The sequence below is a fragment of the Patagioenas fasciata genome, chromosome 1 (assembly GCF_037038585.1).
Source record: "Patagioenas fasciata isolate bPatFas1 chromosome 1, bPatFas1.hap1, whole genome shotgun sequence".
NCBI lineage: Eukaryota > Metazoa > Chordata > Aves > Columbiformes > Columbidae > Patagioenas > Patagioenas fasciata.
The window spans coordinates 187,179,408-187,207,164 of NC_092520.1; the positions used below are offsets into that span (position 1 = coordinate 187,179,408).

Genomic DNA, 27,757 nt, shown 5'->3' on the forward strand with positions numbered 1-27,757 from the left:
ATCCAGTCCTTAATTGTTTATATGCTATGATTTCAGGCCAAATCCTGCACTAGACTTTAACTTAGTTTCACCCAATAGGCTATAGGTATTGAAAGTAAGATGAATAGGATGTTTATGTACAAACATGGAATTTTATAGCATATTTAGTTAGGGATGCAAGCTGTTGGGTTTTTTGTAAATAAGAAACAGAATCCTAAAACAGCTGAGAAGCTTGCTTGTATAGTCCTCAAATACTTTAACACATTTTTCTGTAGTATACTCTAAAAATACGTAGCAGTCATGAGATTAAGTACTTTATCAGTGCTTCTTTGGGATGGCTTTGTAATGCAGCTGTGGCTTTATGAATTGCCAAAAAAATGCCATACCAGTAATGCTAATAAGATCGCGTTACCATGTATAGCTTTTACGTTGTGTCTTAGGTAAATTATGGAAATGGTGTGAGCTTGCACGCAAACATAACTTCTAATAACCCAAATTAATATGTATATACTCTGAAATTTGTTTGTGTCTTCAATCTTACAGGTTGCTTGTGTCACTGTGTTGTTTCAGAAATCAAAACTTAAGCTAAGAAATTGTTCATGTAAAAATTTCTTCATATAACTTTGATGTAAGTGGATTTCCACCATGGGTATAATTTAACTTTCCCCCTTTATGTGCACTTGTGTGCACGAGCAAAGATCATATTCACAGGAAGATTTTGTAAACTTTTAAGTTGTAATTTGGAACCACATATGGAGAGAGTGAGAAATCACAGCTTTTATTTGGCAACCAGCAGGTAGCCGTTTTCTAATGCCCATTCTCGTGGTGTTCTTCCTGAACTTTGAAGAAGTGGTGATGATAATTCTGAATTGCTTTTATTACTACTATCAGGTTGTTTTTAAAGTCTGTATCCTGCAACAGTATTTTACCTGCTGTAGTATACCTGGAGTCCACTTCTCTAAATTTTGCAATTTTGCGAGTGAGAAGCTTGTTTTTGCTCATAGATCGATTCTAAGACATTTGGTTCCTGTTTCCTACAGCTTGCTTTTATTTTTAGCTAGTATCACAATGACATGCAGGATGTCAAACAGAACTTGGATTCCTTTTGAGCTGGATGGGTTATATTCCTACACTTCAGATTTTACATTCTAAACAGAGAACTCGGACAAGTGGTAGAAGGGAGAGGTGGCCTAAAATGTTGCTGTAGGCCAGTAGTCTTTGATCATTGGCATACTGTACAGTGAATTTCTTTCATCCTCAGTGTAGCCATTTGAGCTGCAGAAGCAAACAGAACAGCAAACATCATAACAGCCTCTTCTTTTGCAGAGCGTGGAAGTGCTGAGGAGGAATAGATAGAACAGTAAACTTACTTGGATCCAATATATCAAGGTGACCAAAAAAATTATCAATAATTCTAATTCCTCACTGCACAATCTAAAAAGAATGTTAATAAATAGGTTTATGTGTACATGTAGTGGAAACTTTCTGATTTTGGGGTGAAACTTTAGGGCATTAATTCGTGCATTTTGCAAAAGGGACTTTGGTTGCATACTGATGTCTGAACAAAGTTATTTTTGTCCTGTGATGTTTTTTTTTGTGCTAGTGCAGGCTGCTTCTTCGTATAATGTGCCAATGCAGAAGTCTCCATATAGGGATACTTGGTTCGCAGACACAAAGATCCATATCTAGCAAGACAGCAGAAAAGACCGGTTATATTCCTTTGGTACACCTGATAGGTGTGGATAGAATTAATTAACATAGCTTTTGCTCACAAGTGACATGCCAGTCTGTGACAGCAAAAAGTGTTTGTTCCTGATGACAGTCATTCGCTTTCTGCTGGTTCAGAAGGCTTCCCTGAAGGAATTTTAATTGATCTGCACTTACCCAAAATAAATCAGAAACACTGCTGTATCCTAGAGATTAAAGCAAAAGAGAAGATATTGGAATACAGAGTATGTGATTTTTAAGTTTTGCTTTGAGATGAAGCTTGGGACATGGAGATGCTGACCTGCATTTATGTAAGTGTTGAACTGAGTGGGAACACATGGATGAAGTTACAAACTCAAACACGTGAGACCAGCGAACAACTTGAGAAGCAGAACCTTTGCTTTGTAGCCCTCTGCCCTGGCGGCATTGGGACTGTGGATGGGGAGAGGAAGGCTACAACTACTTTCCAGTAAGACTTTGCTACCTCGTTTGATTTTTTTTTTTCCCCCTGTGGGGATGCTATTTTGGAAAAGTCAATCAAATTTGTTAAGCATATAGTAAAGTACAGAGAACCATGGGAATTCACTTTGCTGTTCAAAAGGATGTAGCCTGTACTTCTGATGCAAGTAAGACTAGACTCCCTGTGTACCTAATGCAGCAATTCTGGTTCTCGTGTGGTGAATATATCGGTGTAAAACGGATATAAGAATTTGTTAAGTTAGCACTAGCATAAGTTAAAGGTAGGACTGGTCATCCTGGTTGAGACCAGTGTTTCACCTAGGCCATCCTCTGTCTCCAGTGAAAGCTCTCTTCCAAGGGTACCTCCACTCTACCTTTTGACTCCTGAAAACTCCTTGCATCAACAGCATCCTTGGAAAGAAGTCCACAGTTCTGTTACTCATTTTGTGGAGAAGAAAATCCTGCATTTTCTTTTGAACTTGAGCTTTACAGGCAGTTCCTGAGTTCAAGGGACAGGGAACAGATGATGTCTGTACAACCTCTCCATCTTCTTCAGGCTTTTGTAGTATTCTGTCACACCCTCCCTCAAGTTATCTATTTTCCAGTCTAGATAGTTGTAGCACACTGAGTTGTTCCTCATATGGAAGCCATTCTAAGCCTTTGATCATGTACATTTTTTTCTCTGAACCTTTGCTAATTGTTCTGTTGTGTTGTGTTCTGTGCTGGACACCAAAGCAGAGCATGCTTTTCAAGATGAGGATTAATACAGTGGCAAATGATGTGTTACGCTTTGTTCTTTATTCCTTTCCCAGTAATTTTTAACATTCGGTTTCTGGTTTTGACTCTGAAGGAGTGGTGAGTTTTAAGTTTTCATGGAGCTATCTGTCATAATCCACGGGTCTCTCTTTCTGAGCAGTAAGATGTAGTGCTGTTTTGTTTAACAGAACATTCAGATTAGAATATTTATCAATAATGGGTAACCAAGATGGTTTCCAGTGAGCCTGTGCTCAACAAATAGTTATTGCCTATTTGAACTCTGCCAAAAGTATTCAGAATTTCTCGATGGTGCAAAATAAATCATCGATGATATGAAATTATCTTTTCATTTGTACACTTACACTTTTGAAAATAATATAATCTTGTTATTCTGAATCTCGGGAGTAGAGTAGGTGACTACTTTAGGAGTAGTGACTACTTTACATGTTCCATACAAGGAAAGATGAAAAATTTGTGGGATTTCTTCCAAGGTATGCAGTACATGTGTGTAAGAATGGCCCTGAAGTGTGTTTTAGAGAGGTGATTGCAATACCTTGCTATGAAACACAATATGAATGCTTGCACTTACTGTGTTCTTTTCCCTTCTTACCTTTAGATAATTTCAAGTGAAAGTTAAGGACCTTTTGTCCTTATCTGCCATAGAGGGGACAGACACTTCTGGAAGGAGGACCAGTTTGAGCAAAACCGAAAAGACCGTCCCTTGTGACAGTGCAGAAAGGTGACTGAGTTACTCTGAAGAAATGTAAGTAATTTATAACCAAACTGTGGCTGTGGCTGTTTCTGCTGTGGATTTTTCTGCTCTGTAACATATTGCTTATAGAGGTGAAATATGGTTTAGGGAGAAATTTGTGGAGCACACAGAAAATATGTTTGTGTGATGGTTAAGCTATACTACATGCCTTTTTTTGTTTCCAAATAGCAGTTGTTAATGGAAATGAAGTGCTGCAAGAGTCACAAAGCTGTTTTTCTGTCGTTTTCTAGTCATCTAGATCTGAGTTAATTTATATTCACAGAAACTAAGCAGCTAAATCTCAGTTAGTCATCTTAGATCCTGCTTACCCTCAGGAGAGAAGCAGGTGTCTCCAGCGGCCGATCCAGCTCATCCTGAAAGTAATGCTTAGGGAATTCAGTACTACTCCTTGAGGAGCTTGTGTCTCTCTGTAGACCTCTTAGTTTTAGCGCAAGCGTTCAATGAACGCTTTAACCTGGCACATCTGCGTAAGAAGCAGTGCCAGCTTCTTTTCCCCTCCCTATATTGTCATTCTCCCTCAGCACGTGTAGCTGTTCGTAAATTTGGAGAATAAATCTGGCTGAAAATAACCAATTATTTGTACGGTTTTGTTTTCAAATGGATTTATCCCAGCCTTCTCCCATATGGCTGTCCAAGCGCTGTGACTGGTACAAAGGGTGATGGGGGTGGAATTAGCAGCCAAAAGTGTGGGGGAGTGCATGATAGCTGCTTTTGGCAGCTGTGCTAGTTGTTGCAGCTTAAATTGCTTGGTGAGCTATAGTCTCAGACCTTGTAGATATTTTTAGTGCTCTGCCATTTATAAGAGTGGAAAAACTTGACTGAGGCACCCTTATTTATTATCTGATGGGGTACTACTGTTTTGTTGGGCATTTCACACTGTGGTAGTGCGGGGTCTTTTATATCCTTTATAAATTAAAATTCAGATCTCCAAAACCAGGAAATGGTCACAAATGGCTAGCAAGTAAGCAGTTGCCTTATAGTAATTTATAGTGTAGGCATGACGCTGTATAATTCATATATACATACATAATTTCTGAATCTTAAAAATGCTAGCCTGATTTTGCAGAGCACCAAGCAGGATGTGTGGGTTGGGTGATACCGTATGATTAGCAGTTGGACTAATTTAGGCACAAAGATCCTTGCCTCTCCTGAATGCTCAAATCCTGAATAACATTTCATTCTCACACTAAATACCTGATGGGAGGATGTAAAGAAGACAGAGCCAGACTTTTCTCATTGACACCCAGTGACAGGATGAGAGGCGATGGGTACAAATGGAATACAAAAAATACCATTTAAACATAATGTAAAAAACTTCTTACCTTGAGGATGGTCAGACACTGGAGCAGGTTGCCCAAAGAGACTGTAGAATCTCCATCCATGGAGATATTCAAAACCCAGTGGGACATGGGGACAAGCAGCCTGCTGTATCTGACCATGGGTTTAGACTAGATGATCTCCTGAGGTCCCTTCTAACCTCCACTGTTGTATCATTCTGGGAATATTTAGAGGTAAGCAAAATCAGACAAGATTCTACTTTTTTATTTTGTGATAAATGATTTTTTGTTTGTTTGTAATTTTTTTTTTTTGATGTATTTAGCTATTCAGTTTAGGCTTTGACTTAAGTTTTGGTTGAGAGATGACAGAAGTTGCAGGATTTCTAAATGTGTTAAATTACATTTAAAGACTTGTGAATATAACTACAGAAATCACATTGAATTCTGTGAAAATATTTTTTAGCTATGAATTAACACCATAATTCACGTGATGTGGACAGTCACATGATGGGGATTTTAGATGTTTAAAATAGTATCTTTTTAACTTGATCCATGGAAAGGGCTATACATTTTTAGTATCATTTTGTGTTTGAAAAAAAAATAGACAAAACCAGGGACAAAGCCTTGGAGGAGAGATCCATTAATCCACGGTAGAAATAACTGTCTTCCTGAAGTCTTGTCAGAGGTCAATGAGACCTATAAAGCAGCCTAACAATGTCATTATAAGCTCTGTTTTCAGGTGCTTGCAAATGGCCACTCTGGGACAGTCCATAATTCAAGTGGATGTCAATGTAAACATGTTAAAGCTGGGCAAGTGTACAGTGAGACTTCACCGTATAGTCTTCCATCTTCTATGAATATGTGATTCAGGGGCTTCCTTGTGTTTTGGAATACTTAGTAAAAAGGAACCCTTTCTTCAGATGTCAGTTTTCTTGAATTTCAGCTTCAATTAGTTTGGCAGACATTTTGTGTCCACAGTTTTTGCCATAGGCTGAGTGTCTTTGCAAAGGCTTCCGTGAGATGGGTGTATAATTTGTGAAAATGGAAAAGAAGTGTTCTTAAAAAAGGTCTAGGAACTCTCTGCTTTGCTTTTGAGCAAAGACTTGAAATCTGAGAGTAAAGCTTTAATGGGTTATAAGATGTGCCTTTTGCCACGCCTCTGAATGTCTATCCTTATTGCACTGAATTATAAGCTTTTGAAATTGCTGCTTACTCATAATCAGAAGAGGCATATTACTATGTCAGCATATTCTGAAAATATTCTCTGTGTATTGTTAAGCTCCTAGAAACGTTTGAATCTGTCCTGGCTTGGAAATCAAACACTGTGTGACATTTCAAATGCACAGATCCCCTGTTATTTTCGCAAAGGGGTCCTTCTTTTATAATTTTTCTGGGACAGTATATTTTGATTTTTATACTGATGAAAATTCTGTTTTTCTGCATCTTACGCGTACTTTTCCCATGTACTCTTTGAGAAGGATGTCAAGAGCGGATTAATTTCCCCTGATGTTAGCCATCTAAAAACATAGGTGGTGTAAGTCTGAGCTGGTCACTATAAACTTCTTTAGTCAGTGAAGAGAGATGGAGGCTTCCGGGGAGGATTCCCATAGCCCCTTTTTATGTCTGTCTTATGATGAGATGATTCATCCTTTAGAGGTGCCTGTTTTTTGTCACTGAAGTGACCAGCACAAATTTAGACATCTAGCTTTTCTATTAAATGTTAAGGCAGATAAATTCCATCTCATGTGGCGTAATGCGAGACTTCAGAGGCAGGAATGTTACTGCTGATTTGACAAAAATGTCCTGTATTCACATGAGTAAACAAAATTATTTTTTAAATTATTTCTTTGTGGTTGTGGTGATACATATGAGCTTATGAAAAGCACATTTTCCATATTGCTAAGACATTGGATGCAGCCATTAAATAATGCTCTTCAAATGTCATTTTAATATTAACTATGAAGTATTAATAGCCTTTAGGTTTTTCTTCTTATATTTTGTCTCTAGGTTGAGAAATGCAAATGTGTTAACTGTGTTGTTACTTCTAGTAAAATAGGATGTATTGTGAGATTCTAGCATTGTTGCTTCAGTATAGCTTGCAATAAAATACTAAATGAAAAAATCTAGTGCTAATATAACAGGAATTAGCTTTTAGCTAATTTTTAAAAGCAAGTAATTAGGTGAGTTTCCAGTTTGAAGAAGATTGCTCTACTATCAACTAATATTGATAATGTGTTCTGTTAAATGAGATTGTGATTAAATGCTATTTTCCATTTGTGTTGAGGTATTGTAGATTTCTTTAGTAATTTAAACTGCTGTCTGTGTTTGAGGAATGGCACCTCCGTCGCTTAACACAGGATGAGGACATACCGCCTTCCTCAGTTCAGTGTTCATGGATAAGGGCTATATTTCGGGAGCACTTTCTTGCCATGGAATAGTTGAATGGGTCTAAAAGACATTAGAATGAACGTACATTGTTTCTGTTTGCTTTTTGTTAAAATATAGGCACATGACAAGTTGTAGTGTAACTTATTATTAGATGTCCTTTTGTGGCTAAATGCCACATGTTTGAATTGTTACCTTGGATGGCTAGACTTACGTAGATAACTTCATATGTGTTTTTTAACATAATTGTGATGAAACTATGCACAACAGCAGACTGTGCTTCAAAGATGGTCTCAGTATTATATTTGTCCTTCTGTAGGAGAAATGCATGATTGCTTATGGTGACCAGTATTTCTGTACTTCCACTTACGGCTGACTCATTAACCTCATTGGGTGTCTTAAATTTTATTTCAATTTTAATTTTGTTTTGAGTATTACTTTTTGTATCTGGGATGTATCTTTCATTTTGTTTCCATCTTTTCATTGTTATTTAAAATGTTGCACGTTTTGTTAAGTATTGCATAGTACTGGAGTGCTTGTATAATAGTGTAAAACTACAGAGAATACCTGACTCCTGATACCTACGCTCAACCTCAGGAAGCGATTTTTTTTTCGAAAGAGTACTTGCAAATTGACCCAAAGGAAGTGCTTAGAGAAGGAAGCAATCTCATATTAATAATTTTTATAATATTTAGGTGTTTTCTCTTTCTGTATATGTAGTATTTGCACAAAATAACATTCACCAATGTTTGTATTTCAGTATCAGTAAGCCATGTACTGTAAACATGAACAAAATATTTTCTGTAGAAACACTGTCATTGGTACTTGCTGGCCAAGATTCTCACTGGTAAATACACAGAGCTTCACTGAAGCTGACAAGCTGGCTCTTTATGCAGCTGATACAAGTTTCATAGGCTTGATTTTTTTCATGATTGTCTGGCTTTACTTGAGTTGGATTTGTAAGATTCCTATCCTTCTGCTACTTCAAGAATGTTTAGTTTTGAATGGCATTTTATGTAATATCACAAAAATCCACCAAAAAGACCCTAGTTCTGAGAAAATGAAAGAGGCAGTTCAGCCAAGGTGCCACTAAACAGAGGATGTCTGCGCAGTGAAGAATGGTGCATATTTGTGTTGAACTACAAATTTTATTTTATGATTGACATTTTGTCCTGACACCGTTAGTGAGTTCACACCAAGCAGATCCAACAGGCTGAGAATATCTGGGTCCAGAGAAAGAATCTGAGTATAGAAACCTGAGGAGTATCCGCTAAAGAAACTCATTAATGACTCCATCAAAATTAACAGAGAAAATATTGTCCCCAGCACAGGCATCTAAATCAGCAGAGTTTTTTTTTAATAGTAGAAAATCCCAGGTGGGGTCAATCCCATTCCCTGTAGGTAGCGAATGAAGTTCCCATCAGACTGGTGGTCTGATTCAAAATTTAAAGGCAACCCTCAAGTTTCAAATAGGGAAAAAAGGAATTTTGATTGTTGCAGGCTTTTTTAGAAAGTTTAAATATGTATTGCTAGGTTTTCTAAAACTACTTATTTGCTCTGCATCTTTTCTCAAGTCTCAAAGCAGGCAAGAGAGGAAGGAAAACTTTTTACCAGCATGCCTTCATTTCTTCAGCCTGTATGAACTCTCTTCTCCAGTGGATTTTGCATGGTTAGATTCCCAAATTACTTTGCTGAGAGCATTGATTAATTGGACCTTATGCCCATTTCGACAGTCAATTTTCTTCATTTTCTACTTTGTGAGAGATGGAGTCGTATTAGTTTGATTTGAGATACCTTTCCTGTAGTTTAAGAGAGTGAAAGATGGGTGATAAGGATGCCAGCTATGCAGATGCATTTCACTGAAATCGTGATTTTATACGGTCAGGTGTTCTCCTGCATGCAGTTGAAGTTCCCTGGCATTGAACCTTTCAGGAATTGGAAATGGTATGAAACATGCATTTGTAATGGAACACAATATTCTTCATATAAGATCAGTAAATGTTTTTGTAGGATTACTGTCTGTTGGTAAACAGCTGCACTGTTATGCTTCAGAGGTAGAAGCATTTGAATGGTAATGAGGGGATTCTTGTATACGGTTAACAAAGCATGGTGAGATCCTTTGGGGCGTAAGTCATGACATATACAATAATAGTAGTAATACAGCATTTCATCTGAGGATTTCAAAGAACTTTGTAGAAAACAGTAATGAATCAAGTATCTCTGTAACCCCCTCTGGAGTACTGCTAAGACTACTTAAATCATTAGGTGGGCTGAATGTAGAAATACTGTATCATTTTTGCTCTATGTTGGTTACCACGCTTTTGCTGCACTCAGGTAATTTAGGAAGCTTCAGTCATGCGTATCCTGATCAATATTTTCAACACAGAGATGTTATGACTTGGAAAAATAGACTGATGTGGTACAAGCAAACAGTAACTTCACCCTGAGCGTCCCAAACCCAAAATCATCCGAAATTGCCTGGCTGCTTGCAGCGATAGTTGGCTCGGGCTGCTGAGTCTCTTCAGATTCTACCATTGAGTTACGTGCGTCCCCTGGGCTGTGTGGGGATCATGCCCAGACCTGGACTGTGCTCTGTGATGAAGATGATATTTTTGACTGCTTTGCATGAAAAGAGTTAACTTCAGATACCTGGAATGAAAACTGTTGTCGCTCGCTACTGTAGAGTTTGAAGCGCTGTGTAATATTACAGAAGATAACACTGTGCAAACACAGTGCAGTTGGAACCTGGCCATTTCGAATAACAATTTCATGAGTTCTGATATGCTGATATATGTATATGTCAGAAAACCAGCATATTTATATGTGTTAAAACCATCAGTATGAGATACATTAAACACAAACAGCTTTTCAAGGGCAAGACAGTAGTTGCACAAACACTGTAGTTGCAAAGTATAACAGCAGAAACCATCTGTTGTGTAGTGTGTTTTGATGAAAACATCCATGATGGAGACCAAAGCTAATTAAACAGTTATTCCACAACACAATTTAGGGCTTTTAAAATAGTCTTATTTGGGAAATTGGTTTGGAGAGACAACTGTAAAAGACACTTTGGTTTTGCCCTATCAGCACTGCTGCCTGTTTGAGGCCTTCTTTTCTACATCATTGCTAAGGACCATTCACTTGTGTCTTATCCCCTTTTTTGAAGGAGATATCAATAGTATCTTAAAAGTATTACTTTTTTTCCTTTTCCAGACCTCATATTTTGCAGTAGTGAAATATAAAATTGCTTCTCCCTTTTATCTGTAGCAACAAATGAAAACATGTAGGTTCTCAACTGACACAATTTTGGCTAAAATCATATTTTTAAATAGAAACCAAGTACGGGTTATGCTAATAGAACCTCATTTGTAATTTAAACTGCAGCTGTTAACATTCAATAATGGAGCCATACATCAAGGAGTTTTCTGCAAAAACAGAAAAATACTAATTCTTCATCCTCAGATCTGCAAATCCAGACTGATGGGATTTCACCCCTTCATCTTTTAGTGACAGGCAGCAGCATCAGTGGAATAAAACTAAAATGTGATCCCCTTTCTCTCCACCTCCTTCCCCTAATTTTACTCTGACAGAGAAAGAATCACAGTTTTAGCTGGTATCTTTGCTCAGGGGAAAAAATGGTCTGTCATCAGGTCTTTTAGGGAGAAAGAGCTCTTCAGTGGAGCAGTTAAATGGTATTTTGATTCTCAGGGCGCATCTTATACCTGTATTTTTGCAAGATATGATAAATGATTTCCGAGACAGTTACTGAGAGCAGAATTGAGGTCATCAACCTTCCCCCTAGAGTTCATTATGTCTCAGTTCTTGTTTCTGATGAAAATGTTGAACATGGGGGAGATGGGCTCCAGATGAACTATCTGAAACCATATAGTCTCATGTGAGCAGTCTCCAGCCATATGTTAGTAAAAGATGTACTTCTGTTTTTTCAACTGCAAAAATCAGTGACTCTGATCAAATTTTTCTACATGAATTTTAATTGATTTTGCAATAATTTAGTGCATGCATGTTGGAGTTTATCATTCCAAATCCCCTAACATGCATACATTACTATAAAGTCCTCTAAAATTTGTGATGAAATAGAAGCCTTTGGGTATTTTGAAGTTGAGACCTCCTGTGTCTTTGGAGAAATTTGGTTTGAAGCCCTACAGCTAAATTTCAAAGCTCTTCATTGTCTGGAAATGAGTTGCTCCTGTACTGGAGTTGGCTCGTAAAACTGAGTCCCTGCTTATGGCTGGAAATACTCAGTTATCTGAAGAGGTAAGACTTAAATCTGCCACAGCAAAAGAAATCTTTACAAACTGTTGTACAAAACAAAACCAATGTGGTCTTAGAGCAGAAAATGGTTATCATCTTAATAGGCTTCAGTAGCATCTCTGTTAATATTTTAGTTCAAATCAGGACTGCATTATCCTATGTCAGGATAAACTAACTTCCCTTTGGACTTTCCTGATGATGAAGCTAAGCAAGGGCAAGTACTCCAAAAATGGACCCGAAGCATGCAGCAGTACAAAATGAAGTGTCAAGGAGCACATGTTGCCTGGGTGTAAAGTGCTTGGCTCCAGCTATTCTGTTCTACGAGACTATTTTTATTGCGCTCCACTGTTTCCTAATGTAGATGTTTTCTTAGTTAAATAAGACGTCGGGGATCCTGGTAATAAAAAAAAAAAAAAAAAAAAAAAAAAGTCTGTTAAAAAAAAACCCTTTCTTATCTATAAGTAATGTAATATTTCCACTTTTTGCTCAGTTAGTGGATTAGAGTCTGTTACTGTGGAGGTCTCTTCTGGAATTAAAATGTTTTCAGATATTCACATATACTTCCAGTGGGCTATTTTTATTTTGTATGTCTAAAACTGTACCGAAGCAGGAGTTGTTTTATCTAGTATGTTTCTATTAAAACTGTCATTTAAGGGGTGATGTTTCGAATTTTTGATCTTCTCTATTCGCATTTCTAAGGGAAACTTTAAACAGATATCTCAAAGAGGAGAACTAGGTGACCTGCAGAGGCCTGTCCTTTTCCTCTCTTTTTTCCATGGTTGTATGATGAAGGAAGTAATAGAGAAGTTACTGCTTGGTTATCAATAGGGAAAAAATGGAAGCTAATACAGAAAGCCAGAAGTTGAGTATCTTTTCATCATAATCTATCATTTTCTGTATTGTAATACAAGTTGTGAGGTGTGTGTGCATATGTATATATATATATGTATATATATATACACAAACAAGCACGTGTGCACACGAACACAGACATATGTATATTATACTACATTTTGTGTGGGACATGGTAGAGTATTGCGATAGCAGCAATATTAATGAGGTAGTTCATTGGACAGGGCATCAGTTGTAGGACCTACTACTCATCATGTGTAAAGTGAAGCATTTAGTCTGTTTTTCTAAACAGAGTCTCACTACTTTGTGCCCAGGTTTCTAATCATGTTGTGCACATTTCCAGTGTTTTTCTATGCTAGTCAGTATTTGTAAATGAGATTGCTGTATGCTGGTATCTGTAGTTCTTCATTGTACACTTAACCATGATTTATGAGCTCTCAGTTATCAAAGTCTTTGCTTTTGGCCCATCAACCAATATTTTGTTTCCATGACACTACATATGGCATTGAGTTAATGACTTACCTGTTCCCATGCTCTTCAAGCTTGAGTCAGTAGACAGTTACTTCGGTAGCAAGCTGTGAGGCAGGAAATGATACTTCAGAAGTGCCAAAGGTAAAAATCCAAATAATATGTTTAGGAATTATTCAAAAGCCCACAATTGTGTGCACTGTAGCTTGCTGTTTAATAATTTAAAATTCTACACATTTTGGCATTGTTTTTTAAATAGTCGTACTGATTCAAATAGCTGAAAATTTTGTACCTCTTTTGTGCTCACAGGGGAAACTGAGTATCATGGAATGTAAGGAAATAAGCAGTTTGTAAATATGTATGAAAGAGACCAATGAAAAAGAGAGAAAGAAGAATTGATAGCAATTTATAGAATACAATTTGAGAGTAGTTGAATGACAGGAAAGCGTTAGTTATGAAATGCGCATTAACTCAGTGGTATTAGACCAACCACCATAGGATAAGGAATGAAAATATTTGAACATGAACTGATTTCATTGATAAGATGATAAAGGTACAAAGGAAATGGAAGAATTGATGGAATGGACTTTATAGTGTTTTGTACAATGCTCGCCATAAACAAAGGCTCTTGAACTCTTAAGTCATTGCCGTGGAGCTGTAGGAGCACTCCCAAACATTCAGATTTTCAACATGTTGAAACATCAACATAATGGTAATTTTTTTTAATGTTGAGCTGTATATTTCGAGTATTCATTGGTGGATGCAGCATTTTTATTCGCGTGGCTTATGGTTAATTTAAAAATATTTTTTAAAAAAATTGCAGATGCATATATTCAGTGACTTTGCTTGTCATGCAGAAGTCTAGAAAATGTGAGTTTTTAAGTGTGCTCGGAAGATGGACAGCTATACCTTTATTTAATTCCTGAGGACAAGTAACATGACTTGACCTACCATTTACTACCTGTGATGTGAATTTCAAAATTAAAAAAACCCAAGAATTTGTAACTTTTCTCAATTGCTTGAGAACATTTATGACACTAGTGTTTTCACTTAATGCTCCACTCTTGGAATCAAAATGAGATATCCTCTAGATTGGAACATGGCAATTCCCGTCTTAGGTTATAGGAAACACTGAAAGGCTGAAGTGGGAAATTCTAGAAGGAGAAGGACCTTTGCCTCTCAAGTCTGTGTGTGTAAGATTGCTTTACTCTGAAAGTTTTTTCTGCTCACTACAGACCTATCTGAAAGGCTTATGGAGGAAGGAAACAGAGTGACTTAAGTTCACCAAATGGTTGTTGAAAAGATAAATCAGGTTAGAAAAATGAATGTATGCGTTACATCATCCTGAAGAACTGGAGTCCTGAGGTAGTGTGTGATTATGTATGTTAGCCGAACGCCTCCTAAATGTGACTTGTATACTTACTGCTGGATTACCGCCCAGAGGTCACATTTGCTGCTCTTTTTGAAGATGTCAATTTTGTAATTTCTTCATTGCTGCTGTAAGTTGATGGACAAATATTATGAACTTGACTTGCTTCCTTGTCAGACTTTGCTTAAAGGAATGAACAAGGTGCTGTGAAGGCTTTGGTGACTCTCGTGTTTCTGTTACTTCTCTTTCTGTGAATCTGAACGCTGGCCAGATTTAGGACCAAGGGAATCCTTCCTATTACTTGTGTTGGCTTTCCAAGTGTGGCAGGGTGCTCTTTTCCATGTGTATGTCTTCCATCAGACTGAAGTATTGTGTCAAGGGAAGCATGTGAATAGTACTTAAATAGATACCTGATTTGTGGACAAAAGCAGGCAGAATTGTGCCTGAAGAAACAAAAATATTTCTAAAAATTCAACCCTGAACATTGGTTTAAAGGTTGTGTCCTTTGGAAGGATTTGCAGCAGTTTAGGTGCTTATGTTGCTCGAGGGACTTTGAATACTGTGAGGTTTTAAGGAAGGCTAAGTATTCCAGGAAGTTTAAGAGCTTATGGCATCGTAAATATTTAAGATGATTTAAAAGGTTATGTCCTCTTTAGTATTTGAGTTGGATTAAGTGCTTATATTGCCTTAAGGACTTTTTCCTTTTTTTTTTTTTTTTTCCCCCTAAAAGGAACCCAGGAAATTAAATGTAAAAAAAATCTTATAGATGCAAAGTTAGGGCTGCATTTGAAAAATGCAGAATTTTGAGTTTCTATAGCAGCGTTAACTTGACCACACTCTTACTCATCAAAGATGGGCAGAACAACAGAGATATCTAGGAAGCAGCTGGATAAGAAATCAAGAAGCAGTAGTTTTAAATAACTTGACAGCCAATGCAGTGGGAAATTTTTTTTTCTTCTGCTGCTTGTTCTGTATGATCTGGTTAAGAAGATCAAATAGATGATCAGGGTAGAATCACATCATGGAAATGCAAGGGAACAATTTCATCTTAGAAGGTAAAGAACGTCTTCAATTCAATATGCAAGATAATAGGAAGCCGTTTAGGTTCATTTTGTAGGTTTGGTCATTTTTTACCTCAGTGATAAGGAACAATAAATATTATGTATCTGGGTGTCAGTGGCTTATTTTTTCAAAATTCAGTCAAATAATGCATTTATGCTTGTCTTCTGAGATGCCTTACCTTAATTCTTCACTAAAGTGTGTTTACCTAACGTATTTTTTGAAGTTTCTATGCTTCCATAATTGTGAGTATGTTCCTAAAAAGTGTATTTTCTATTTGTAATTTTATTAACCAAATGCATACACTTCTCAGTGCATGAAAAGCTAATTGCCACAATTCGTTCAACATATTCTATGCTGCAGCAAATAAATAGGTGTCAGTCTGTCAGTCCAAACTCATATCTTTTTCCTGGGCCTCTAATGCAGCATTGATTTTGCTCAGTTAACATAGCACAGTTGTAGTAGCTGTATTTGCTGTTGCAGACTGCTCTTGTGCAGCACTCCTGACAGCCATCTGGGCAGTGGCTGGTGGTCGCATGGGTAAGATATAAAATTCTCTCTGGGATGGTCCCACAGCATGGATGGATATTGTTTTCTGCAGAGAGAATGTCAGGAGAATGGCCGCGTTCTTCCATAGTGACACGCCTCCCGAAATGTTGTCTGCGCAACATGATGTGCATGAGTTGACATGCCCCTTGGCAGCAGCTCCTTGCTGATCATGCTGCCTAGACAAAAGTTAAGCTTGCCAGTTGAGGCAGAAGAGTAGCATCTGCAAGAACAAGAGTTGAGGCACCGTGAAGCCTTCATGACTGCAGAGACAATGTCCAGCCTGTATTCAACTACATAGATGGAAGAGTGAGATATGTTCCACATGGCCACGTGCTCCCAGAAAGTTCACTGATAAGGTCCCACCAAGCTGAGATATGCTGCCATTAGTACTCTAGTACTGGTGGTAGTGCTGGCTCACTCTGTCCCAGCAGTCATGACCAAGAATCACCAGCAGTTGATAGTACAATGCATTCAAAGGGTGAGATGGTCAGAACTGAGTATCTGACATCTTCCAGGCTATGTCTGTGGCCTTCTGTTATGTATCACTTAATACAGATTTGAGAAAAATCTGGTGGAGAACAACAGTTAAGAAGGGAATGGGATATACTTCAAAACATAGCGCTAAGTGCAGTGCACTGATTGAGCTATTGTTGTTAAGTGTTGATGACATACAATCAAATGAGTATGTGTTGTAAACTGAGTTTGGTGTAATCCTGAGTTCATCTGCTTCAGAACTGACTCTTGGTTCTTCATAACTCTTCAAAACTATTCACATATATTTTCACGTGTGTACACTGTTAATTAAATGTCATTTCCTATTACTTGTGGTGAACCCCATGGAGGAAGTGTCCCAAATGTTTTCTTGTCTTTCTCTCTCTCAAACTTAACATGAGCTGAGAATTTTCAAAGTATAGTTTCTACATGAATGACTGTTACACTGTCCCAAGTTATGAAAAAAAACCACCCAGTGCACCAGACCAGGATGGACCCCTGTTGAGCCTCATTCATCATATCCTTCTTTTATTACCAGTTTCTACATCAAATTCTTGAACACATTTCATATTTGCCTTAAAACAGTTTAATTTAGTCTTTTGTTTCCTTAGCTTCTTTTTATGAGTCATCCACTGCCTCTTTCCCATTCATGAACTGTTTTTCTATTAAAGGAGAAATTTAATTGGCTTGCCAGATTTTGCTCACGACAAAACTATATTGACAGGTATTTATTTTCTTTTTATAAAAAAAAGGAAAAAAAAAAATCTCATTGGTCTTGTTTTTCTCAAGTGTATTCCAGGAACTGAAACTAATTGGACAAGTCTGTCATTCTTTACCTTCTCTTTTTTTACCTTTTTAAGACAGGCACTGGATTTTTCCATTCTCATTGTTCTGGAACTTCATCCATTCACTAAAAGTTGTGAAATACTGCTAACAGTTGTGAGAGTATTTCAGTTACTTCTCTTAAAGAGTCCCTTGCATTGCAGTAAACTGTCCTACCTCTTGAGACAATGCAGCTGTTTGTGGAACAAGTGGTAGCAACCTTAGTCGCTGGATTGTTTAGAGTTAAAAAAGAAATGTAAAAAACAAAGATGATTTTAAAGTCTTATATTTGGTTTTAAGTAGCTATACGTGAGAGGTTAACAAAATTCCAGTGCAGCGAAGTATCGCATGCCCTGGAGTCTGCTGTTCTTCAACTGCCTTCACGGCACAAGCCAACATCACATTCTTGCCTATCCTAAGTATGAGCTTGATTAGACTCAGCTGATCTTACAGCATCTAACTTATTGAAGTGTCTCGTCATCTCTTTCTGCTGTTCTGCTCTTAATTTTTTATCCCTCTTGTCACTACTTTCAGCTATCAGATTATACTTGTCTTTTCTATAAAAGACTAAGCAAAATATATTTATCTTTGTATCTTCTGCAAATAGACTAATCAGGTGTCTCTTGAATTTTCCAATTACTAGTAAGGAATGTAAAAAATGATTTCTTACTATTAAATCAATTTTTTGCAAATTATATTTTGCTTTCTATTTTTGCCCTTCTGACTTTGTCCCTATATTGCCATCTTTTTCTCTCTTGCATACTTGTATCTATGGATCTGTACTCTCCTTAAGTTGCAGGTTCTTGAGGAGTTTGTGATTTAACCTTTTTCAGCATTGACGTAGTTTGCTCCTGTGCCTTCAATGTTATGACTTTATGGAATGGCCAGCTCTTTTGAACACTTCTTCCCTTTGAGTTGCCTTTCACAGGATCTTGGCCACCAATTAATTTATCCATATCCTCTTCTGTAATCTCCATTGACTTTATTCTCCCTTCTCCTTCCCTTCTTTAGAAATGGGAATTCCCTCTTGTTGTGGTTACTGTCAACCAAGCTACTCTCAATTTCCATGTTACCTGTGAGTTCTCAAAGGCTGAAGTGACATTTAAAATGATTTTACTTTGAGTGCTTTCCTCAGTTTCTGTAGTGCAACATGATTGCCAACACATTTCTGAATAGCCTATGCCCTGCTGTCTTCTTTCCTAAGAGATGACTGAAAATTTCAGGTTCTTGTTATTGCCAAGTTCTGCTGATACTTGCTTGTGCTCTGCTTGGTCACAAAACCAATCTCGTTCATACGATCTTTTTTTCTGAGGAAACACAGTATGGTATGTGGCAAAGAAAGAAAAGTGCTGGATGTACAGACAGACAAATGTCCGCAAAGATGTGAATTTATCCTTTTAAACTGCATTAGTAAACAGACTGAATTTCAGCTTATGGTTCTTGTGGCCTCATCTAAAAAAAGAAAACCCTTTTGGAAAATTAGAGATGGTGCCAGAAACAATTATGAAAGTGATTTAAGAGCTTGAAAATGGCCTTGCAGTAGAATATTTAAGGAGATCAGTCTGTTTACCTTATCAAAAAGATGTTTGAGAAGTGACTTAATTACAGCATACCTTCACAGAGAGAAAATATGTGGTGCTCTAAAGAGCTCTTTAATCTCGTACAGAAAAAGCATGACATGAAATAATTGTTTTGGCTAAAACAGATTTTTTTCTTTAATCAACTGTAAGTGTTTGGGCTCAATAATAAGGTAACTGTCTGAAATTTTATATTCTGCGATATTATAGAAAGTCAAACTTGATGATCTAAATGTCCTTTCTGACCTTAAATTGTCTTTAATCCATGAATCTTCTCAACTTCAACTCTTCTTCTGCAAAACACATGGCCCTCTTCATGACAACCTTAACAGCCAGCGGAAGAGAAATACACTTGGACTGGGAGGGACTTATAGGATAAGTTAAAAAACGAGCAGTGGAGGGGAGATTTCCTTTTGAACTATGGTTCATCATGGGGAAATCTGATTTCTAAAGGCATTTACTAAATTTGTGACTGGTTTCCATTTTCTTACTCTAGGTGGAGGACCTCTTCCAGAGACTCTTTGTCTTGGTGGTTCATTTATTCTTTGATTTTATAGTTAACTGCCCTCTGACAAGGTGTGGTACTCATTTGGCCACCTTATAGTGAGCTTTGTTGACTTTTTTCTGTAAGAAAAATTCAGAAAGATGCTACAGGAGTTGATATCTGGAATTCAGAGACCATTAGTGAATACCTTTATCATAGCTCATAGTCAAAGTTCGGAGTTCTGTTTTTCCAGTTATTGTCTTTTACAGCATTGCAATGTTAACTCACTTCAATCAGAACAATATCCACCAGCCTTTACCCAGTGCAGTACCAAAACTATGGACTTCCCATTGGGTTATTTTTATTTACTTACAGGAATCCTGGAATTTGAGGGAAGAAAATACTCTTCCTAGGAGATTACGGACACTTGCAGCATAAATGTTCTAATGGAGAAACCATCATAAACCTTTTTTCCTCCCTTCAATGACTAATATTTGGGTTTTGAAATGTGCCTTAAGCTGAAGTTTGGCATTAAAAACTTCTACCCAAACTCAGATTTTTTTGTCAGATGTCTTTTAATCAGTCAGAAAGCACAAAAGATAACATTACAGGATGTTTCCATGTGGATTCACAGGTTTGAAATCTTTTGTGTCAAGAGAGGAATGACTGCTGTTAGGAAAGTTTCTAATAAGTTTGGGGAAACCTTAATGAGGAATATATTATCCTGTGTTTGCTTTCCACATGCCTTTCTTATACTTTGCAGATAAACAATGTATGGAAGCAACTTCAGGTGCAAACATTTTTTACCTCTGTGGCATCTGGGTATCTACAGTGACCACAGCAGTGATATGTTTATGAAATCCAGAAACAAGCTTCTTTCATCTTGAAAATGAGGCATTACTACTCTCATGCAAACCACTAGTAAAGTGCTTTTCTTCACAATTGAATTTACCATGCCTGCTTTAAGATTATTTTCAACAAATCTTTCTACTGATTTTGCTCTTGTAAATCCTGACATTTACTCTTCTTATTGGTAAAAGAGTAGTAAGACAAAAGAGATGTTCCACTTAATTTACTCAAAAAAAGCTTAGCAATACCAAAGGTAGACTAATGATTTATTTTTATTTTTACAGATGTTAGAAACTGATCAAAAAATAGAGTATACTTTTGTTTATTTTGTAGTGTTTCTGTCTACTTAGATGCCAGATTTTTGCATTTTTCAGCTTATTTTGTAGCTTTTTATAATGAACAACTGTTTCTCCTTTGCAAGAGCAACTGCCTAGCTCTTGTGCCTCCCAGGGTGCAGTCTTCTTACTGATGATGTTATGAGTGTACTTTGTTACTTTTTACATGGAATGCTTTCAAAAACCAATGAACATAGTTATTATTTTGCTTTTTGTTGTCCTGTTGAAAAGATCAATGAGGAGAAACAGTGCCACTGCACTCTGATTCAAAATTCATTGCAGTTTCTCCATTACAAATTTTGCTTGCATTGGCTTCATTTGCCACGAATTTAGAGACCACATCCCTCTTAATGTCATTATGTTCATCACTGGCAGTTCTGTGGTCTGCTCTTCGGTGTTTGTATAAGCCATGTTAACACTGAAGCTTGACCAAGGATCATTTCCCACAAAGACAGTTAAGAAAAAAAAAAAAAAAAAGAAATATTTTATTTTCAAAGTAGCAGACATGTCCATGTTTGATGCAAACAATTACATCCAGGGGATGGCAGGGTGTTTGGCTGTACCCAAGCAGTACTCTGTCTGTCTTCTAATTCCAAAATGAAATTGTCACAATCTAGGGCACCCCTTTTATGGCTTCTGTAGGAACTCAGCAATAGCACATGGCACAGTGCACCACTGACCAGCTGCCTTGGTGAATCGCAATTCGCAGCAGGTTCATCTCGCGCTGCTGCAGGTCGCTGCTGAGGAGCCGCGTCTTGCCGCAGCTGAAATGTGAATGTGTCCTGTCACCTGCCAGAGCTGGGTCAGTGACCCGTGCCTTGGTCGCATCTTGCCTGCGTGCAAGACAGTCCTGTTGTCATTCTGAATGCAGATCTTTCCCTAAAATATGACAATATGGTTCTATTAAAAAAAAAAAGTTGCAGTACAGTGTGATGCTCTGTGATGCTTCACTCAGAGCAGCAGCACAAAATACATTTGAATAGCGTAAGAATTGGATCTTCCCTCATGTCATTGCAGTATATCCTTTTTATTTTTTTGTTAATGCATGAGTGAAACAGCTTTGTTGTCCAGCTCTTTTGTGGGAACATCCCTTTGGGGCACTGGCTTTTAATTCCCTTTGCTTTGCATAGTCCTTTAGCAACTTCGAGGTGCTGTGCTGAACTTACTTTGGTCCAGACTCTGCTCTTCTTTGTTCCAGAGGACATGATTCGGGATGTCTTTTTGCCTGTGCAGCTTAAGTGGGGCTGAAGTAAAGATGTGGTACAAGCAAAGTGATCCAGGTATTTAATCCTCCTCATGTACTTGAAAAAAAATCATTGCATTTGCTGACTGATGATTCGCTATACATGTGGCAACCAAGTGATTGCTACAAAAAATAAATACTCAACAGGGTTTTATTCTAATTCTTGGCCTTCGCTGAATCTGAAGGAGCCATTAAGTTTATTAAGTGCCTTCATCTGTCTGTCCTGTTCACATGACCAAGCTGAAGAATCAGTCTCCTTTTCCTTTGTTCTTTTTCTGGATCCTGTCTGTTTGTTTGTTTGTTCTTCTGTGCAGTGTCTCACCTTCATTTGGTATCAATTAAGGATTTCATTTGGAGGGTATGTGCATCTGGACTTTTTCACAGCCAGCATCTTCAGAAGCTTTCATGGGCTATGGCTGAATCGGCTCAGGCTGAGGAGTCCAGAAAGCAGAACTTGGTCTCCTCGGATAGGGCTGTTTGCAGGTCCCTTCTCCTGCTTTGAAACAGGGTATTGAGTTTAATTTAAGGTGTGGGTGTGGGCGAGGGATCCTGGACAAGACCTAGGAGCTTAGGTCTGCTTTGGGAATTAGTTGGCTTGTAGACAGCGCTCCACCTCATGTCTGAGTTGTAATGAAGTTTATGCTGGAACTAAATAGCTTGCTCTCTAAAACGAGGCACTTCTGCAATCCAAACAAAAATGACTGGTTTGAATTTGGGCGTCTTCATGGTTGGGTAATGCTTATTTCAGATGTGGAAACTTTTATTTAAGGGCAGTTGGTTTTGCCTCAATGTTGTCTTTAGCTTTAAAATCTCAGATATAGCTGAAGTTGGTAATAAAAGTCGTATTACTGAGCATATATGTATTCAGTGAGTAAAGTTTGAATACTTTCAGTTCAGCAAGTTGGATGCATCTGTGTTCAAAACCAAGGCAGTTCATATTAGAACTACAGATGCATACAAGAACGTCTAGACTACTGTGCTTGTATTTTGTAATATATACACCAAGTTACCTTTTAGTATGCAGATGTTTGCAGGAACGCTGGATACAGCAGTGTAGGTTTAGAAAGTGAACTATGAATTTTCAAGCTTCTGTCCTCAGCGCTGTTTGGTGCTTCCGATATAAGTTATGTTCTATCTTTTTTTCTTTTTTTTTCTTTCGAAAAGGTGAAAGGATGAAAAACTGTTCATGGGAGGACTCTTTCCACCTACTCCTTTGATTCTTCCTATAGAAATGTAACTGTAAGAAAGAGTGGTGCTCTTCCAGATTTGACTGGTGTTCATTTGTATCAGTTGTTTACAAAAGGTGGTAAATCCAGTGTATAACTTCTGTAGGGATATAGTCCTGTAAATTTTAGTTTTCTGCAGCTGTTCTCAGAGCTGTGAAAAAAATGATGCAACACTTCCATAACATTAAATTTGAGAAATAATTACACTTGGCAGTTTTTGTTTGCAGCAATGCACGAAGGGCTGAAGGCTTTTGTACAGTTCAAAGAGCACATTCTACAGATCTAGCAGTTGTCGGTTGCCTGCAGGGATCATTTGAATTTTCAAGGAAAAAAAAATCAGAGTAATGCCCAGACCATTTGATTGTATACACTCAGCTCTCTCTTTTTGAATTTCACCTGCATGAAAAGTTATTCAGAAATAAACCATATACAATTGTAGCACACCTTAGTGCCAATTAAAAGATTTTATGTCAAATTTAATCGCTTATGGTTCTTTTTTATTGATGCTTAGTAATGTAGAGATTAATGTGAAAAGTAAGATAACAAAAAATGAGGAATGACATTGTTCAAACATGTGGGAATGGTGAAAGTAGATAACAGCAAAGGGAAATCCCTTTACACGTTGGGATCCTGTAGTTATTTGTCAGCTGATTGCATTAGCCAAATTGTACAAGATACTCTGTGTTACCTCGCTGTAGGAGAGCCCCGGTCAAAAAGGTAAACCCTCTTCATCTGGTGTAGCAAGCCTGGAAAACTTGCCAGCTCCTGTATCGCACTTGCAGCTCCGTCACTCTCCATAAATGTGTTGACTGTCACTGTGTGTCTAAAGCTTCTGCTTATCTAACAGGAGGCGATGTGAATATTTTTACGCTATGTACCCTAATAGGATTTTTGGTGAAATATTCCATGGCATTTCTCAGAGAGAAAATCTTTTTTCTATTGCTAGGTGATTATCTTTATTTGTTCTGGCTGTGGGTTGTTGCACAGCTCCAAAACTCCAGAGTCTTTCTGTTTTCAGTCATGTACAGATGCAAAGGTTTGAAGGTAAGAAACATTGCTCTGGAGCATAGATAGGTTGGGGTTTTTTTTCCCATCATTTGTGCTGGCTGCTGGGTTTGTGTTGCTGAAATCTCTCTCACTTCCCTCCTTACGAAGTGTGGTGCCTTGAGCTGAACCCATGGCGTGACCTGGTGGGAGCGGTGGTGGGGTGGACATCCTCAGGCTTGGCGCCCTCCTGCCAGCGTGCCTCACCTGAAACTGCATAGCTCTTCCAGGTCACTTAACCAGTGCCACTTTAATCAATTTTTTAATAGTTAAAAAACCTTAAAATACTCATTTTAGAGAAATAAAAGCTTATCTTGTATTTACTGCTGTTGCTTGCACAGTATCATGCATGACAGCCATCAGAGGCAATTCTTGTGGGTATGGTTTCATGTCATCTGCTGTTAAGAAGTGGTGTAATATACATGTAGAAAAGAAAGAAGAGAATTAAGAAATAAAAGCAGTCGAGACTGTAAATCAGTTAAGTAACTGTAAATTAGATCATTGAATAAAGTTAAATTATTTGTTATAAGGTTTCTGGCCCTCCTCTTTGGATGCAAGTATTACAGTTGTTGATTTAGTTATTTTCCTATATGATTAATACATGTTGTTTTCTTATGTAAAGATCTTGCTGAAAATCAGTGAGGCAAGTTTAGGGTAAGATTGCTATGCTGAAAACTTGATTATTTCCTACAATATAACATTAACATTTTTTTAATTATGTGAGATTGCACATATTTTCTTGATAAGGGTAGTTTTGTTTTAATACCAGGCTTAGCTCTTATTCAGTTTAAAGAATGAAGAACAATCTTGTAATGAAGTTGAAAGAACAGAAAGGCAGAAGGGACTTGATGGTCTTAACAACATTGTAATATGAAGATTTTTGGATTCATAAACAGACGTGACGGCTGTGATTTTGAGGTAGATGCTTGAACTGCTACACCATGGGATGTAACCTCCATCTGCCTCATGAAATGTGGTTGGATGTGAAAGGTCCAGCTCCTGGAATAACAACTACCCATAGCAAAAGCCCAGCTGAGATCTTAAGAGCACTGTAGGGCACTGTCACCACATGGAGGTAACTATTTGAATTCCGATAGTCTGTCCTCAGCTCTGCAGAAGCAGAAATACCTGGTTTTGTGAAATCAAGAAGTGGGCTGAAATCGCTAGACTAAGAATGACTTTATAACGTTCTGCTAAATGAGAGCTACTTTATATAGTCAAAAGTAGTCGTCGTATTTACGAAGTGAAGCAGTTGGTCATCTCTATATAGGGAAGTGCTTCATATTTCTTTACTAAGAAACCCCTTAGTCTTTGCTAATATAACTGTTTTAATCAGTACTTTTTTCTCCACACTGTATTCATATGAGTATCTTTCAGTATCAAGTAATTAAAACCAATGAAGTAAGAATGATTTCAAAAAGAAAGGAGTTTATGAATATTCCATCTTCTTAACTCAAACGCATCAGTTTCTTTTTGGGAAAAGACAACTGGGAAGTCCTTAACAAAGTGCATTTTGAAGTGAGAAAGCACAGCTGCTGCAGGCGTGAGCAGTCAAATTCTGCTCAGCCAGGTAGGACGTTTCATGAAACCAGCACCTGAGTGGGGCTTCTTGCGTGAATATTATGAGCAGGATTTTGCCTTTTATGGCTGTTTGAGATCGTGTATTGGAAATATTACTGGAACTTGGCATAAGCAGGTTGGACAGTAAGGGAACCATTGTGCAAGCATTCATTGCTTTTACATATGCAAATACCAGTTCCTTTTGCCAGCCTGTCTAATGCTGTGCTTTTCTTCTGGGGTAAACAAATTAATGAACAATAATAATCTGTATTATATGTCATCTCTTCAAATATTTTTTTAACTTCCCTTTGTTTTCCCTAGTGATTTCTACATTGTTGTCTTCAGCTCCTCACTGCTTGCTTGTTCTTCTTGCCTCCTCCTCATTTCTTGTTTGCTGTACCTCAGGTACCTGCTGTTCTAAGTTCTCTTTCATCCTTCTGCTACTTTTATCTATCTCCCAACTGTAAATGTGAGCATTATTCTGCTCTCTCTTTCCCTGGGCTGGAGTTTCTCATTTGTCCAGCTTGCTTCTGGCAATTTGCATCAGCTTCCATAGGATGCAAGATTTCCATTTAGAAAATAAATTTGTTTTGCTCTCTGTACCTTAGGTACAGGAAATCTTAGAAAAATGGAATGTTAAAAAAAGGTATTGCTCTCTGCCTGGGCTTGCTAAAGATAGTCACATTGCTACTGACACGGATTTTGTGTGGTACCTCTGGATCCTGCAGCTGTCTCACCAGGCATATTTGTTTGCTTTCTAGTGTCGTTTCCACTTTGTGACATCGTCCCTTGATGTCGCATTCCTCCCCAGTCCATTTGGGGCACAGCTGACACTCACAGAAACTGTCCTGGGCTGTACCTGCTGCTGCAGTGACTCTCTCATTTCTCATCTTCCCTTTACCTCTGAGCTCCTTGTTTCTTAGGGTACAGCTACTCTGGGGTTTCTTCTTACAAAGCTATCAGAGATCTTTTGTTGCATTACTTTCTCCCAGCTACAGTTAAGGTGCTTTAAAACTAAGGCTCTGGACCACATGTTTCTAGTCATACTCATCTTAGGCACCTTCTCTAAATTTTGCCCTGTTCTGTTTTGTGTAATTTTACACCTTTTTGGAGCTTTTTCTAGCATTTCAGTGTGTTTCGCTTCTCTTTGGTGCATCTTCCATGACTTTTAATTAATGTTAAAAGTTTTAATTTAAAGGTTTCTGTAATGTCCTTCAGTAAATGCTGTCTATTTAGATGGTACATTGTTAGGAGAAGAACTGAAAACATGTGAGAAACAAACTTCTCTGTGACCTGTTGGTTCCTGAAAGTGACAGTCTGGTGGCATTTTTGTTGTTGCAGCATTTTGCACAGTAGTAAAAGATGATTTTGGATCCATACATGTAGAAAATACATGCATTGATAAAACTTCAGAAATATAAAGACAGAATAATATATAGCCATAATCAGGTATTTCATAAGATACAACATGCTCATATCAGTACCCTAGCTAAATTAATATGAAAAATTAATTTCCAGTCCTTTATCAGTCTTAAGTGTGTATAGTCCTAGTATGTGTAATACACTGAATGTTTTGGTATGTGTATCAATGCTTTATTTAGTTTATTTGCTGTATTAGTTGACAAAAGCATACTGAAATAAATTCCTAGAAAATCTTTAGTTTGTTGCACTGACCTTAAGTGCAGTCTCTCTGATCCAGGGCAGTTCACCCTAAGAATATTCTATAAAGATACACTAATCTTAAAATTAGAGTCACTTCTTCAGAAAGAATCCTATCGAGACTACACATATTGTTGTACTGTAAGCACATCTCTTCCTGGGCTTTATATTATTTTGGGACCCAGTAGAGGAGCATGTGAGATTAGCTATGTGAAGAACAAAGAATTAATTTCTGAATATCTGATGAAGTCATTCATGTGCCATAGTTGAATTAATCTCCCTGGTCACCTGAAATGAAAAACACTTGTTCAAATAGGCTTGCAAAAAAAATCTCCCAGCACATTGCAACACAGAGTTACTGTATGATCTGTGTGCCCATCAGCAGTGCCCTACACGGGACTCTGGATTGCATTGCATGGGACAGCTCTCTTTTCTGATGGGCTTGTGTGACTAATTTCACATTTTACAGCACTTCCTTCTACCAGGGCTAAAGTTGTAAGCTCAAAGTTATTGTTTATGTAAAAGTCATCAATCAAATGGAAAGATGTGTTGTTTTCTGTCT

At 37.6% G+C, this 27,757-nt stretch overlaps 1 protein-coding gene across 13 annotated transcripts in view; it reads left to right on the plus strand.

Moving 5' to 3' along the window:
• FOXP2 (forkhead box P2) overlaps nucleotides 1-27,757 on the plus strand; it is a 420,375-nt gene that overhangs the window by 60,470 nt on the left and 332,148 nt on the right. For 12 of the 13 annotated variants that reach the window (XM_065841198.2, XM_071803309.1, XM_071803314.1 and 9 more), the window contains exon 2: nucleotides 3,518-3,664. The gene's annotated coding sequence lies outside the window, so the exon portion shown is untranslated. Of the gene's footprint in view, nucleotides 1-3,517; nucleotides 3,665-21,661; nucleotides 21,744-27,757 lie in introns of all 13 variants that reach the window. The other variant, XM_071803310.1, reaches the window with a different exon arrangement.